The following is a 16,521-nucleotide window of genomic DNA, read 5'->3' as shown; positions in this document are numbered from 1 at the left end:
AGGTTAATGAGTGGAACCGGAAGTAGTGTTACAGCCGCACAGGAGACTCGGTAAGTATAACGCCAATTTGCACCACAATGTTCAGGTTCCCATCGACTTGAATGTGATTCGGCATCCGGGCAGATGTTCGGGATCAAGTCCCTTCCTGAATCAGATTTTTTTTTAAAAAATCCAGCTAGACCCGCCAAACCTGAACACATGCTGGTTTGCCCATCTCTACTTATAACATTTTTATTTCTATCCTAGATGGAGCTGTATGAAGGCTTTTTTTTTTTTTGCGGGACAAGCTTTAGTTTTTACTGGTACCATTTTTGGGTTACATATAACATTTTGATCTGTAATAGCTTTTTTAGCATATACCTTGCAGTATAATTGACATATTAATCATACGGACATGTACAACAAAGTAAGGCTATGTGCGCACGTCGCGTAAAAACATGCAGTTACGCTGCGCTTTGTAGCGCAGCGTAACTGCATGCGTCCTGCGTCCCCTGCACAGTCTATGGAGACTGTGCAGGGGCCGTGCGCACGTGGCGTTTAAGAGCGCAGCGCTTCGGCTATTGCCGAAGCGCTGCGCAAAAAGAAGTGACATGTCACTTCTTTCCTGCGCTTTGCCGGCAGCTCCTGCTCTGTCTATGGCAGGAGCTGCAGGCAGAGCGCATGGAATCGGCGCTCACTACGGACATTTCTGCAGCGATCTAAAGCGCACATGTGCTCTTCAGATCGCTGCAGAAATTTCTGCAGGGCTTGTACGCAACGTGCGCACATAGCCTAAAGCTGATATACAATTTATACATTTTTTTTAGGTTTTACTACCTTTTCACAACAAAAATCTCATTAAAAATGTGAAAGCAATTTAATTTTTTTATTATCGTGTTTTAAAAAACAAAGTGAAGATTAACTAAACAAACAATCATGACATTTTAATGGCATTCATTGCGCAAGATGAAAAGTGATACAATTTTATAGTATGGGTTGTTACGAATATGGAGATGGGAAATAGAGTTAGGTCCAGAAATATTTTGACATTGACAGAATCTTCGTGATTTCGGCTCTGTATTCCACTATGTTTGATTTAAAATTAAACAACTGCGATGCCATTGAAGTATAAACTTTCAGGTTTAATTAACCACTTCGCCCCTGGGCGATTTTCCGTTTTTTCCTCCCCATCTTTATTATATGATAATACTGACCTGGTATTATGATTCCCCAGGTCAGTACGAGCTTGTAGATACCAAACATATATAGTATAGTTTTACTTTTTTGAAGATGGTGAAAAAATATTCAGAAGTTTGTAAAAAAAAAAAAAAGAATTGAGCTTTTTTCGCCATTTTTCGAGACCCATAGTGTTCTTATCTGGGGCTGCTTGGTATTGCACTTCAATGCAATGTTGTGGCGACCAAAAAGGACATATTTTGGGGTGTTGATTTTTTCCAGCTACGCCGTTTATTGATCAGATTAATTGATTTTAAATTTTGATATATCGGGAACTTCTGAACGCTGTAATACCAAATGTGTATTTTTATTATTATTATTTTATTTTCAATGGGGCAAAAGGGGGTGATTTGAACTTTTCTTTTGGGGTGGGGGGGGTCATATTTTTTTTCTTTTTCATATTTTTTATTGATTTTACTAGTCCCCATAGGTGACTTTATGGCTGCATACTCCAAACGCTTCTCCTGATCAGAGCAATGTTTTTGCAAAGCTCTGATCAGGAGAAACGTTGCTCTCCTGTGAGTGCTGGTGCTCATCATCTGACCCCACACTATCATGACAACCCATTGGCGCCCCGTGATCGCGTTATGGGACTGCTGATTGCAGTGGGGAACAGCGCCATCCCAACCAGAGTGTGTTAGATCTTCAGTCACATCCAATAAACACTAGTGACCCAGCGCCATTGGAAGCCATGCATGCCCTTGCCATCACACTGCCTCCACCATGTTTTACAGAGATGTGGGGTGCTTTGTATCATGAGCCGTTTCATGCCTCCTATATACTTTCTTCTCACCATAATTCTGGTACAGGCTGATCTCAGTTTTATCTGTCCACAGAATGCTTTTCCAGAACTAGGCTGATTTCTTTAGATGTTTTTTGACAGTCTAAACTGGCTTATTTTTAAGGCTGATTAACTATTTGCACCTTGCGGTGAACCCTCTGTGTTTGTTCTCATGAAGTCTTCTTCTTCTTCTTCTTCTCTTTGGGTAGACAGATGCTGAAATACCGAATTCCTGCATAATGTCCTTCAGTTGGGTGAATTTTGTGAAATGTTTTTTTTTTCACCATGTAAAGGATTATGCGATTATCCACCATTGTTGTCTTCTGTGGATATCCAGGCCTTTTTGAGTTCCCAAGCTTACCAGAGTACTTTTTTTTTGCAGAATGTTTCTAACTATTAATTTGATCACTCTTCTAACATTTATGCCAACTTTCTGATGAATTTCTTTCTTTTTACCAGCCTAATGATGGTCTGTTTCTCTTCCATTAAGAGCTACTTATTTATGGGTTCACAGCAACAGCTTCCACATGCAAATGCAACAACTAGAATCAGGTCCAGACCTTTTACCTGCTTAATTAATGATGGAATAATGAAGGAATTGTCAATGCAGCCCTTAAAGACCTTTGTGGAAAATTGTTCAATTACTTTTGGTCCTTTGAAAAAGAGTCAGCTAAATATTAACGATCTGTAATTCCTGACCTCCAATTAGGATTTGAACAGATTGTAAATAAAGCTGAGAGTTTGCACTTTAAGCCCATATTGATTATTTAACTATATTATGAACATGTTTTGATAGCTAAAATGGCAAACCTTAAGTCACTTATAATATTTCTGGAACTAACTGTATGTGCCCTTTGGTGTGGGGAAGAGGATGTTTTTCCACACAAAAAAAATATTAAATCTGATTTAGTATTTTTTTTTTCCTCAAAAACATTTATTTTCCATTTTACAGAACTTACTAGTCCCATGCAAGGACATGGACCTTTGATTGCATTGATAATACTGTACTGCTTATGCACTACTGTGCATTATCTAATCTATCAGTGGTTGACTGACAGCTTATCAGGCAATTGGCTGAGGGGAATGGCAGCCACACAAGTCATTGTAAGGCCTCCTGTTACAAAGCAGCCATCACCATGGATCCCATGATTGTGCTATGGGGGTGCCAATGGGCTGACAACAGGAGTGCTTTCCAGTTATCCAACTGCGAATTTGCCGCCATCACTATGACAGTGGTAGTGGAGAGTTAAAGTGCCGAACTTAGCCCTATATCCATTCTCAGCACCCACAGTAAAAAGTTAGCTTTGTGTAACTGACGACTTCTGCTGCAGACAGCATGGTGTCAGAACCATCCAAGAACCCTAACTATACACCCCATTGCGTGAAATCACCTTCAATCTAAATGTACAGTTACGTCCATTTGCAGGAAGGGGTTAGTAGGAGGTAACTTGCAAAGTTTATTTTTACAAGCAATTTGCAATTCTACTTGAGAAATTTAAAATAAAAAAAACTGAAATCACAGACATCTAATTTGTATGAATTTATAACAGAAATCCATAATGTGACGCATCAGTGTGAATGGCCCCCACGTACCTGTATACACTCCTCGCAACATCTATGCAAGCTCCTGATGAGATGGTGGATCATTTCCTGAGGGATCTCCTAGCCTATACATCACATAATACATGATAGTGGACGGGCTGTATTTTTGTTCATTTTTATGACGTGTGCTTTTACTTCTCCGCTTACTGGCAGAAAAATTATAATGATGTGTTAGATCTAATTTACATCAATTTTTTGACCATGTGCATTTTTACCATCAGTGTAGCATTTGTTGTTTTCAAATGCAAAAAAACAATAACAAAATATAAAATTCCAGGCTTATGCTATTAAACAAGCTGCACACAGTTGAAACACACATGGCATCCTAGTGCTAACCATTTTGTATTTCGTCACGGACCCATTGGAGAGTAAAGGCCGCTTTACACACTGCGATATCGGTACCGATATCGCCATCGCGCGTACCCGCCCCCATCGGTTGTGCGTCACGGGCAAATCTCTGCCCGTGTCGCACAACATCGCCTGGACCCATCACACTACTTACCTTCCCTGCGACGTCGCTGTGACCGGCGAACCGCCTCCTTTCTAAGGGGGTGGTTCGTTCAGTGTCACAGTGACGTCACAGCAGCGTCACTGAACCGCCGCCCAATAGAAGCGGAGGGGCGGAGATGAGCAGGATGAACATCCCGCCCACCTCCTTCCTGCCGCATTGTGGCCGGGAGGCAGGTAAGGAGCGCTTCCTCATTCCGTGGTGTCACACGGAGCGATGTGTGCTGCCGCAGGAACGAGGAACAACTTCGTTACTGCTGCAGTAACGATATTTGAGAATGGACCCCCATGTCACCGATGAGCGATTTTGCACGTTTTTGCGACGATGCAAAATCGCTCATAGGTGTCACACACAACAGCATCGCTACAGCGGCCGGATGTGCGTCACAAAATCCGTGACAAAGCGTGTAAAGCCCGCTTTAGTGATTGGGATCCGAAACAAATGCATATTTTTTTTTTCCTCCAGTCAATTCACAAAGAAATCAACATTAATCCAGACAAAAAGACTGACCGTACTCCCAAAACTGCAATGTGAACAGGTGCATAACTGAACATGACATAAAATGACAAAAAAGAGACAGCTGCACTCTGAAATGCTAACACTTGAAAACCATGAATGTAAGAATACAGATATGTAGTACTGCTAAAGGAAATATAGGAAAAATTGAGATATTTAGCATACAAAAACAGCAATTTTAAATATCTGACCAATAGCCACATCAAGGCATACCTTGTATACTATGTATGCCTTGACGTGGCTACTGGGTAGATATAAAAATGACAATTTTTATATGCTAAATATCTCAATTTTTTCCTAGATTTCCTTTAGCAGCAATGCATATCTATATTCTTACATACACAAAGAGACCCACAGACCTGTAACCCGTCCCATAAACCATAATATGTATGTGTTCTATCTGTGAATAACACAGATACAACACAAATATCTAAATAAGGCCTAAGTCTGTATCTTGGAGATTGAAAACAGAAAGTTTATAAAGTAGCTGTAAAAGATGAAGCAAGAAAGATCAGGTCAGGCACTGATGCTAAAAAGTATGCCAGATCATGACCTCATTGTCATTATTTGAAAAAATCCAACATACCCATACAGATATAAGTTCAGGTGAAGGATGTATGAGGGAACATTCAGTTCCATTAGGAAATATCTCAGACTTCTGTCACAAAGTATTAAGAAATGGCTGAAATATGGATATAAATAAGAACAAGGTATATAGACTGTGTGATCTGCATTTATCATTGTGTACCTCAAAACTTTTTGATGCTCGAGACAAAAAGTGAATTGGCAGATAGAAATAAGAAGGAGCTAATATCTCCAAACTCCAGTCTTCTCCAGAGAAAATGTGGCTCTGGTATTAGAATGTGCTGCATAAAAGATACAACTATGTGAATAACTGCAGTGACTAATATTACAGCCATACATGGGACCTTCCAAATACAGAAATAATAGATGAATAGCTTCCTTACTCCTCAAAGCATTCTTGAAGAAAACCAAATCCCACAAGGTGTTGTACAGCTTAGCCTCAGTCTACAGTAACAGATACGATGTTTACTCTGGACCTACTAGAACTGAATTCTGATTGTGTACTGCACATTTTACAACTTGAAAGCACAAAACAGCAGCTCATGACAAATTCTTACAGGAAAAGTTACTTCCTCTTTAATCCCTAATTGCGGTGCAGCCTAGGGTCTAATCTTCTTACATAAAACCTGAATCTTTTTAGTCTTTTGCCAGGTGACTACTGATTTAATACACTGACCTTCTGAACTTCATCTGTATTTCTCAGTCATGTCTAAAGCTATGTGCCCACGCTGCGGAAAATGCGCGGATTTTGCTGCGGATTTCTCGCGAAAAAGACGCAGATTTTCCAGAATCCAGCCATTTCTATGGCATTTGGGAAATGCTGTGCCCACGCTGCGGATTTTTCCGCAGCGGAAATCATGCGGATTTCCGCATCGAAAAAATCTGCAGCATGTCAATTATTGTTGCGGATTTACCTGCGGATTTTGCCTATTCAATTGAATGTAAAAAAACCCAAAAAAACGCAAAATCCGCAACGAAATCTGCGACAAATCCACAACAAATCCGCACAAAATTAGCACCTATGAAAAGGTGCGGATTCCGGGGGAATGCTGCGGATTTAGCTGCAGAAAAATCCGCAGATACAGAGTCCCGTGGGCACATAGCCTTATTGTACTGCTGATCATGAAAAAAGGAAGTGCTACCTGGAGTGTTAAAGGAAACATTTGTCCACATTATGTACATTTTATTCACATTGGTTTGCCGGTTTTTACAGTTTTGGGATTCATTTAGATAAAATGTTGTAAAGGACGTTGGGGTACATTTACTAATCCTGTGTGGCAGCGTAAACTTGGGTAGCATTCAGACAGAGATCTTTCTCATATCCAGAAAACGGTCCAAGTTTCTTCAGTTTTTTTTACAATCAGAGTTTAATCAGTTTCATCAGTTTTTCTTGGATGAAAAAAACACAACAAAACAAACCTGATTTTCTCTGTGCTGCCAGATACAAGAGGCTGCTGATACTTCTTTGGCTTTGTGATCTTTTTTTGTTTTTATGGTAACGAATGTTACATCACATGAAAGCCTTATGTGTCTAATATATGTTTTCAAAATTTTGTGTTTGTTGCTTATGGCAACAGTGTTTTACGCACGCGGGAAAACAAAATGGCGGAGTCTAATGTGATATTGACAGCAACTGAGAGCAGAGGAGTGATAAAATTCATGTTTCTGCACGAAATGTCCGCAAAGAATGTCCATGGTGATTTGTCGCAGACATTGAGGGATCAATGCCCTTCCTATTCCACAGTTAAGAACTGGGTTGCCAAATTCAAAACGGGCCACTTCAGCACCAATGACGAAGAACGTCCTGGGTGACTGAGAGTGGTTGTTGTTCCGGAGATCGTCGATCTTGTGCACAACTTCATACCGAAGAATCAATGCATTTCAGCTAAAGCAATGGCACACATCATGGGGATTTCCCGTGAACGTGTTTGTGTCATTATCCATGAATATTTGGACATGAGGAAGCTATCTGCAAAGTGGGTCCCCAAATGTCTTACAACAGATTAGAGAAGCATGCAAGTGAAAACTTCCTGGTCCATTTGACAGAGTTTCCGGACTGATAAGAAGTTCCTGGATTGACCAGTCATTAAGGATGAGACCTGAATTTATTTGTATGACCCTGAAAACAAGGAGCAGTCAAAAGAGTGGAGGCGCAGTGGTTCTCCTCGTCCAAAAACGTTCAGGTGCAAAAATTAGCCACTAAGAGTATACTGCTAGTGGACTACCTTCAAAAGGGTTCCACCATCAATGCAAGGTATGACATTGAACTTTTAGACCAATTGAAGGCCAAAAGGTGCGGCAAACTGTCCAAAGGAATCTTGTTCCTGCAAGACAACACCTCCGCTCACAAAGCACAAGCGACCACAGCAAAACTGGCAATGCTGGGCTTCCAGCTGGTTGACCAAACACCTTATTCACCAGATCTAGCTCCCTCCGCCTATCATCTGTTTCCAAACCTGAATAAACTCCTCAAGGGTACAAAAAAATGGATTTTTGTGTACTCACCGTAAAATCTCTAATTTTCTCTTAGCCATCATTGGGGGACACAGGACCATGGGACACAGGACCATGGGTGTTATGCTGCCTATCCATAGGAGGACACTAAGTAGATGCAAAAGCATAGCTCCTCCTCTGCAGTATACACCTCCTGGCCGGGCCAGGCAACCTCAGTTTTAGTACACAAGCAGTAGGAGAAAAAAACAGTAAAAACTTACCTCAACAGAGGAACATGAGAAAAAAAAAGAGTCATAACCAAATAAGGTACTGACAGAACCAAGAACCAACAGGGCAACAGGGTGCGTGCTGTGTCCCCCAATGATGGCTAAGAGAAAATGATTTTACGGTGAGCACACAAAAATCCGTTTTTCTCTGATGCCTCATTGGGGGACACAGGACCATGGGACGTCCTAAAGCAGCGCATGGGTGGGAAACATAAAAGAAGACAACACAACCCAAGGACTAGGAACCAGTCCCAGACAGCCTGGAGCGCCTACTGAGAGAGGTGCTCTACTGCTGTTTGCAGAATTTTCCTACCCAGATTTGCCTCAGTTGAAACCTGGGTATGGACTCTGTAATGCTTTGAAAACGTATGTAGGCTAGACCGGGTCGCAGCCTTACACACCTGTTCCACTGAAGCCTGATGCCGAATGGCCCACGAAGCGCCAACTGCTCGCGTGGAATGAGCCCGCAGCCCACTAGGAATGGGCTTGAGTTGCAAGCGGTAGACTTCTTTGATCGCAGAGCGAATCCAGTGAGCCAGCGTCGCCTTTGAAGCTGCCTGTCCCTTCTTAGGCCCCTCAGGAATGACGAACAAAGAGTCCGTTTTCCTAAAGGGGCTGTCCTGGATATGTAATATCTGAGAGGTCTGACGAGGTCTAACGAATGCAGAGACCTTTCCACCCTATGAACCGGGTGTGGACAAAAGGAAGGCAGAACAATGTCCTCGTTCAAATGAAACGGGGTAAGAACCTTTGGAAGGAAATCCGGAAGGGGGCGCAGAACCACCTTGTCCTGGTGAAAGATCAGAAAAGGCTCGTGGCAAGAGAGTGCTGCTAGCTCCGAAACCCGTCTGATGGACGTAATTGCCACCAAGAATGTTACCTTCCAGGACAGAAGAGCAAGGGAGGATTCCTTGAGGGGTTCAAAGGGAAACCTCTGGAGACCGTCCAGAACGAGGTTGAGGTCCCATGGTTCCAGCGGCCGTTTGGGGAACTAGATGGGAAACGCCCTGGAGGAAGGTCTTGACTTGCGGTTTTTGAGCCAGGCGGCATTGGTAGAAGATTGAGAGCGCTGAGACCTGCCCTTTAAGGGAACTGAGAGCCAACTACGCTTGCAAGCCAGACTGTAGAAAGTCGAGAATTCTGGGAATGGCCAGAGTCATAGGCTGGACGTTAGTTTCCCTGCACCATGAAAGGAAGATTTTTCCACGTACGGTGGTAAATGTGGGATGAAGCAGGCTTTCGGGCGCTGATCATGGTGGCAATAACCGTGGGGGAGAATCTCGCTCTTGCTAATACCCAGGTCTCAATGGCCACACCGTCAGCTTCAGGGCTCTGGAGTTCTGATGGGAAATGGGCCCTTGGGTCAGCAAGTCTGGGATGTCTGGAAGGCGCCACGGTGCGTCCGTGAGCATTTGTACTAATTCGGCGTACCAGGCGCGCCTGGGCCAGTCCGGTGCTATCAGTATCACCGGGACTCCCTCTGCCTTGATCTTCCTGATTACCCGCGGCAGCAGGGGTAGAGGTGGAAATATGTAAGGCAGGCGGAAGTGGTGCCAGGAGCAGACTAGAGCATCCGCACCGATGGACTGCGGATCGCGTGACCTGGCTATGAACGCAGGTACCTTTGCATTCAACCTTGAGGCCATTAGGTCCACGTCTGGTGTGCCCAGCGAGTGCAGATGTGTAGAAACACATCTGGGTGGAGAGACCATTCTCCGGCAGCCAGGCCTTGGCGACTCAGAAAGTCTGCTGCCCAGTTCTCTACCCTCGGTATGTGTACTGCTGATATCACTGATCCCGTCGATTCGGCCCAGCTGAGGATCTTGTGGGCCTCGAGATAAGCCGCTTTGCTGCGGGTGCCCCCCTGCCGATTGATACAGGCTACAGCTGTCGCATTGTCCCATGGGACTCGAATCTGACGACCCGCTAGCAGAGGGCAGAACGCTCTGAGCGCGAGGAAGATCACGCGGAGGTCCAGGATGTTGATGGGTAGGAAAGACTCCTGGGGCGTCCAACGTCTTTGAGCAGTGTGATGCCGGTACACTGCTCCCCAGCCTAGGAGGCTGGCGTCTGTTGGTCAGGACCAGCCAGTTCACTGGGAGAAAAGATCTCCCCTTCGATAGGGATGAGGACCAAAGCCACCAGCGGAGTGCGTACCTGACTGAAGGCGTCAGGTGAAGATGTCTGTTCAGGGAGAAGGGGCTCTTGTCCGAGGCCGCTAGAAGGATTAGCTGCAGTGGGCGGAGGTGCAGTTGAGCAAAGGGTACTGCTTCCATAGCCGCCACCATCCTGCTGAGCACTTTCATGCTGAATTGAATGGAGTGAGACGGAGGACGTAGAAGGCAGCGTACCGCTCGTTGAATAGCGAATGCCTTGTCCTGAGGGAGAAGGATCAAGCCCCGATGGGTGTCCAGGGACATGCCCAGGAAGGTGATGGATCGTGATGTGATCAGGGATGATTTGTCCAGATTCACTAGCCACCCTAAGCGGGATAGGGTGTCCACATGGCGGCCGCCATGACTTTGGTGAAGACCCTTGGTGCGGTGGCAAGGCCGAAGGGTAGAGCTACGAATTGAAAGTGGGAGTCCTGAATTGCGAAGCGGAGGAACTTTTGGTGATCTAGGAATTCCCCTTCGACCATGGATGCAATAATGGACCTTAGGGACTCCATTCTGAATCTCCGTACGTGCACATGTTTGTTTAGTGTTTGAGGTCCAGGATGAGTCGAACTGACCCATCCTTTTTGGGGACCACAAAGAGGTTGGAATAAAAAACCCCGAACTTCTCGTCGTCTGGGACAGGTATTATCACTCCTGCTGTTTGAAGCGAGTGGATTGCTGAGAAAAAAGCTTCGCGTCGTTTTCGAGTCTTTGGGGGGTTTGAGAGAAAGAACCGACTCGGGGGTCGGGTCCGAAATTCTATGTGGTAACCGGAAGACACAAGGTCTCGCACCCATTTGTCGCCTGAGGCGGCAGCCCAGATGTGTTGAAAGAGCCGCAGACGACCTCCTACAATGAGTGTGTCTTCCGGGGTGCCAAAGGAGTCATGAGGGGGGAAAACGTCGTGGCCGAGTCTCGAGTCTCCCTAGTCCTGGACTGTTTCGGTCTAGGCTGCCATGACGAAGTGGGTTTCGGGGAGAGCTGAGAAGAACAGTCCCTGCGTAGTCCGCGGCTGGTGGCGGGGACAGCACGGGATGTCGACCAACCAAATGAGTTCCGAAAGGAGCGGAACAAGGACTGTGGACGTCTGGTGAAGGACGTCCTGGACTTCAGCTGGGGGAGGGAGGTACCCTTTCCTCCCGTGGCATGAGAAATGAGCTTGTCCAGACGTTCGCCAAACAATCGGTCTGGAAAAAAAGGGAAGGCCCGTGAGAGACTTCTTGGAGGCAGAGTCCGCTTGCCATTGTCGGAGCCAGAGAGCTCTACGGATGGCTATGGTATTTGAGGCGGCAAACGCTGCGCAGGTAGCAGCGTCCATGGAAGCCTGGATGAGGTACTCCGCCGCAGCGGCAATTTGAGCTGTTACCTCTGTGAAGGTATGAGTGAACTGGGATTCCTCAAGCAAAGTGTTAAGGGAGTCTGCCCAGACCGAGATCGCCTTTGCGACCCACACAGAGGCAAAGGAGGGCGAGAGGGAGGAACCCGCAGCCTCAAAAGCAGAGCGGGCGAGGTGCTCCCCCTGTCTGTCTGTTGGGTCCTTGATGGAGGAACCATCGGGTAAAGACAGGAGCGTCTTTGTGGTAAGGCAGGAGACCGGGGGTCGACCGAGGTCGGATCGGCCCAGCCCTTAGGGGCAGGTGAGGCAAAAGGGTACCGGGACTCCTGAGTTTTCGGTTACCGAAGCGCCTGTCAGGTTTCTCCCTTTGCTTTGTGAGGATATCCTGAAACTCTGGGTGATCAGCGAAAACCTTTTGGGGTTTCCTTGCCCTCTTAACGGAGACCGCATGGTCAGTGGTAGTGGATGGGGGATCCTCCACATGCAGAGTTTGGTTGATTGCTGCTATAAGAGAGTCTATTGCAGTTTGATCATCTGGGGGTGATGAAACCAAGGAATCCTCCTGGTACAAACAGGATTCTCCCTCCTCCAGCTCATCAGAAGCCGTGGAGCGTGTGGGAGAGCCTGCCCTGTGTGCTCCCGAGGGAGAGCCCGCTGGAGACACCCGGCCGTGTGCTCTTTTCCTGATCCCTGCAACCGGTGAAGCATATGCCCGGATTACCTCAGAAGGATCCTCAATGGGGGTATCCTCAGGCTGCTTTCTGTCCAGGGACCCAGAAGGGTGTGGAGGACGACATTGCATAGCCAGAACCAGGTTCTGTGGCAGTTTTTCCATGGATTGGGACAGAAATTGTGCCCATTCCGGTGGGCTGGGGGCCCTAGGCTCTGGGCTGCAGGTTGCGGCGGTGGTGGCAGGGGGTTCTTGGGGGGCTATAGGGGCACAGGACTCACAGAGAAAAGAGGTGTGTTTACGTGGTAGCTCAGCGTGGCAGGCAGTGCAGGCTGAATAATAGACTATGTGGGCCTTAGTACTCTTAGTGCCCTTAGATTTCTGCATGTTCCTAATAGGAGTATGCCAGAAGGGGGAGCAATTAAATGTTGAATGTTTCATTTCATTTCCATGTCATCATCCTTGGCCTGCTGTGCAGGGGCCATGCTAATATGCTAATCTTCTGTGTAGCTCTGCCTTTGAGCACATGTGCTGCCATAGCTAGCACTGCTCAGCAGATCTACAATTGAAGCAAGCACCTCCCCAGAATCAGCCGATGACCCTGTCCTCAGGAGGGATTAAGCTCTATGAAGATCTTCGCACGCTTTCCTGGGGGGGCGGGGCTTATCGCGGCCGCGGGGGTGGGGGGGTGGGGCTTAGCGCTAAAAGAGCGGGAAGATGAGTCAGTGTGTCCCCCCTGCTGTGGGTAGTAAAAAATGGTGGGAAGTGAGCTTCTGAGTTTTTCTCCATCTCCCTACAGTCAGCACACAGCTTGTCACCAGTGGTTATCAGCCGGCTTTTCTGCTAGAGCAAATAAACAGAGCAAATAAAAACAGCGTGAGTCCCTGAGCCCTCCCCCCCCCCCCCCGCCACCGGGAAATTATCTGCAAGACTTTCTGCAAACAGCAGAACTTCCCCTTCCTCCAGCCAGCAAGCTAGAGAAAGTTAACACTGTGTGTGCAGGATCCTTGCTCCTTGCACATAATAAATACTGTAAATGTCCTGGGAGCCTTCCCTGCAGCGTCTTTTCTCCCTTTGTCTGGGAAACCAGTCGGGTGGATCTCACCTTAAAACACTGCTTTCCAAGCAGTGAAAATAGCAGAGTCAGCTTGCTGTGTCAGTGTCATATTCAACTCAGAGCCTGCAGAGAGGGGCTGAGGAATTGGTGCCATCTTCAACTCAGAGCCTGCAGAGAGGGGCTGAGGAATTGGGCTATAGGGGCACAGGCCTCTACCCTGGGCTTTGGAAAATCGGTGTCTGTGGAACCCGTCGTCCAGCCAGGATCCAGCGTCGCAGGAGGGGGTACGTGGAGGCGACACTCCACGTTCCCGCCCGTTGATGGTAGTGGGAGATCGGTCCCAAAGGAAACCGTCGCCCTTAAAAAATAACAAACCTTGAAAGGAAGTGCCTCCTACAGACACTAAGCTAAAACTGAGCTTGCCTGGCCCGGCCAGGGGGTGTATACTGCAGAGGAGGAGCTATGCTTTTGCATCTACTTAGTGTCCTCCTATGGATAGGCAGCATAACACCCATGGTCCTGTGTCCCCCAATGAGGCGTCAGAGAAATTCACACCCTTTCTGATGCCATGGCTGCTATGGATGCCTGGTTTGAGGCACAACCGAAATCCTTGTTTTTGCTAGACTTACAGAACTTGGAATACCGATGTAAGAAGTGTGTTGACATCAGTGAAGAGTATGTGGAATAAATGTAAAATTTCATCATCCTATCTCGTTTCTTTCTGGGTAAAGCCAAAGACCTAGCAGCAGCTCCTCGTATATTCACTGTCACACAGACTTGCATTTGAGGTTATGATCTGAGACATGGATAAAAAAAATTGGACATGTCTCCGTGAATTCATGTGGAACACTCTGCAAAAGTACACGAACAAGTAAACTCTCCCATAGACTATAATAGGTAACCAACATCTGAATGACCCCCAAGACAAGGCAGTCTTAAAATGTACCACATTCCTGACAGTGGACTTGCTGGATGATAAATCCAATGTATTTTTTACACTGTCTAGTCCAAATTTACACCATGTATTACTTGGCTTACTTTTAAAGAGAACCTGTCACCAGTTTTCTCCTTTATAAGCTGCAGCTACCACCAGTGAGCCCTTATATACAGCATTCCATGATAAAAAAAAAATAATAAGTAAATAAAAAATGTGTGCTTCGATCTATTTTGGATTGCCAACCAAGGTAAAACCAGGCAGCTGGGAGCTGGTTATTTTCAGCCTGGCAGGGCCCATGGTTATTGGCCCCCCAGGCTTAAAATAGTGTCCCACAGCTGCCCTAGAATTGGCGCATCTATAACATGTGACAAATCTGGCAGTTACCTGGCTCTTCATGTTGCCCTGGTACGGTGGCAAAGGGGTAATAAAGGGGTAAATGTCAGCTGTGAATTAACAGCTGGCATCAAGCACTGGTATTAGTAATGTAGATGCGTCTATTAGATACCTTCCATTACTAACCTGTGAATAAAATAAAATCACTCTCCAAATCCCTCGTTACCCATTTTAATAAAAATAATTAAAAAAAGAAGTCTGCTGTAATCCACAGAGATCCCACAGCAAAAGTCCACTCTGGAGCCTCTTTTATTAGAAAATGAGAGTTCAGAGGTAACTCACGGTTAATTCCCATGACTGGTGACTAGAGATGAGCGAACCGGTCCCGGTTCGGCTCGCCGAACGGGGGTCCAGTTCGAGTTCGGTTCGTCGAACGTTCGACGAACCAAACTCGAACGTATAGGCTATAATGGGAGGCAATCACAAACACATAAAAATGCATTATAAATGTACACAAACAGTTAATAAACATTGCCATAACACTTACCGGTCCTCGCGATCCCTTCTGCACTCTGTCTCCTGCCGCTATTCCATCCGATGATCGCTGAATCCTCCCGGTGACCTGCACTGCCAGCAGAGATGCAGGACCTATCGTGACGTCAAAATAGCCATGTGACCAGTCACGTGGCTATTATCTCATTGGCTACAGACTGGTCACATGACTATGACACGTCATGTAGGACCTGCGAGTGCATCTCTCCGGTACACGGTGCACATATGTGTATCGCCGTGTACCGGCGACATGCTCTAGCACACGGTCGACTCCCCGTTCCGTTAGGGACCGGCTGACACAGCCGGTCATTAACGGAGATCACCGTTGCCATAGCAACACAGTTAGCGGTGACGTCACCGCTAACCGTGGCTCCGAGAGCACCGTTGCTATGGTAACGCGTCTGTCAGCGTTACCGCTAGCAGCCAGCACTGATCACTCACGGAGTGAAGGCTGCACGCTGCTTCACGATTGTAGTGATGATTGTAGTGAGTATGAGGTTCCCCAGCCCCAAGTGATGAGCTGGTGAACCTCATCCTTCCTCACTACAATCATCACTACTACTACACTAGAAAGAAAGAAGACAGAAGAGCAGGATCGTGGAGGGCTGACAGGGGGTAATAAAGATGGAGTCTCTAATGTGTCTGTGTATTTATTTCTATTAAAGTATTTTTTCTCTGTGTGGTGTTTTTTTTTAACCCTTTATTGGAGATTCTTAATGGCCGGGTCAAACGTGCCTGACATTAAGAATCTCTGGCTTAATACTGGCTAGTAAAACAAAGCCAGTATTAACTCATGATTACCCAACAAGCCACCCGGCTCCAGGGCTGTTGGAAGAGTTGGATACAGCGCCAGATGATGGCGCTTCTATGAGAGCGCCATTTTCTGGGACGGCTGCGGACTGAAATCCGCAGCAGAGGCGCCCAGAAACCTCGGGCTAACCTGTGCTGCAGATTCCAATCCCCAGCTGCCTAGTTGTACCCGGCTGGACACAAAAATGGGGCGAAGCCCACGTCATTTGTTTTTTAATTATTTCATGAAATAGGTGAAATAATTAAAAAAAAACGGGCTTCCCTATATTTTTGGTTCCCAGCCGGGTACAAATAGGCAACTGGGGGTTGGAGGCAGCCCGTGGCTGCCTGCTGTACCTGGCTAGCATACAAAAATATGGCGAAGCCCACGTCATTTTTTTGGTGGGCAAAAAAATTCTGCATACAGTCCTGGATGGAGTATGCTGAGCCTTGTAGTTCTGCAGCTGCAGTCTGCTCTTCTCCATACAGACAGCAGCTGCAGAACTACAAGGCTCAGCATACTCCATCCAGGACTGTATGCAGAAGTTTTTTGCCCCCTGAAAAAATTATGTGGGCTTCGCCATATTTTTGTATGCTAGCCAGGTACAGCAGGCAGGTACGGCTGCCTCCAACCCCCAGTTGCCTATTTGTACCCGGCTGGGAACCAAAAATAAAGGGAAGCCCTTTTTTTATTATTTCATGAATTTCATGAAATAATTAGAAAACAAATGACATAGGCTTCGCCCCATTTTTGTGTCCAG

The sequence above is a fragment of the Anomaloglossus baeobatrachus genome, chromosome 3 (genome assembly GCF_048569485.1).
Source record: "Anomaloglossus baeobatrachus isolate aAnoBae1 chromosome 3, aAnoBae1.hap1, whole genome shotgun sequence".
In the NCBI taxonomy this organism is placed as follows: domain Eukaryota; kingdom Metazoa; phylum Chordata; class Amphibia; order Anura; family Aromobatidae; genus Anomaloglossus; species Anomaloglossus baeobatrachus.
Note: the sequence above shows the minus strand (reverse complement) of the source record.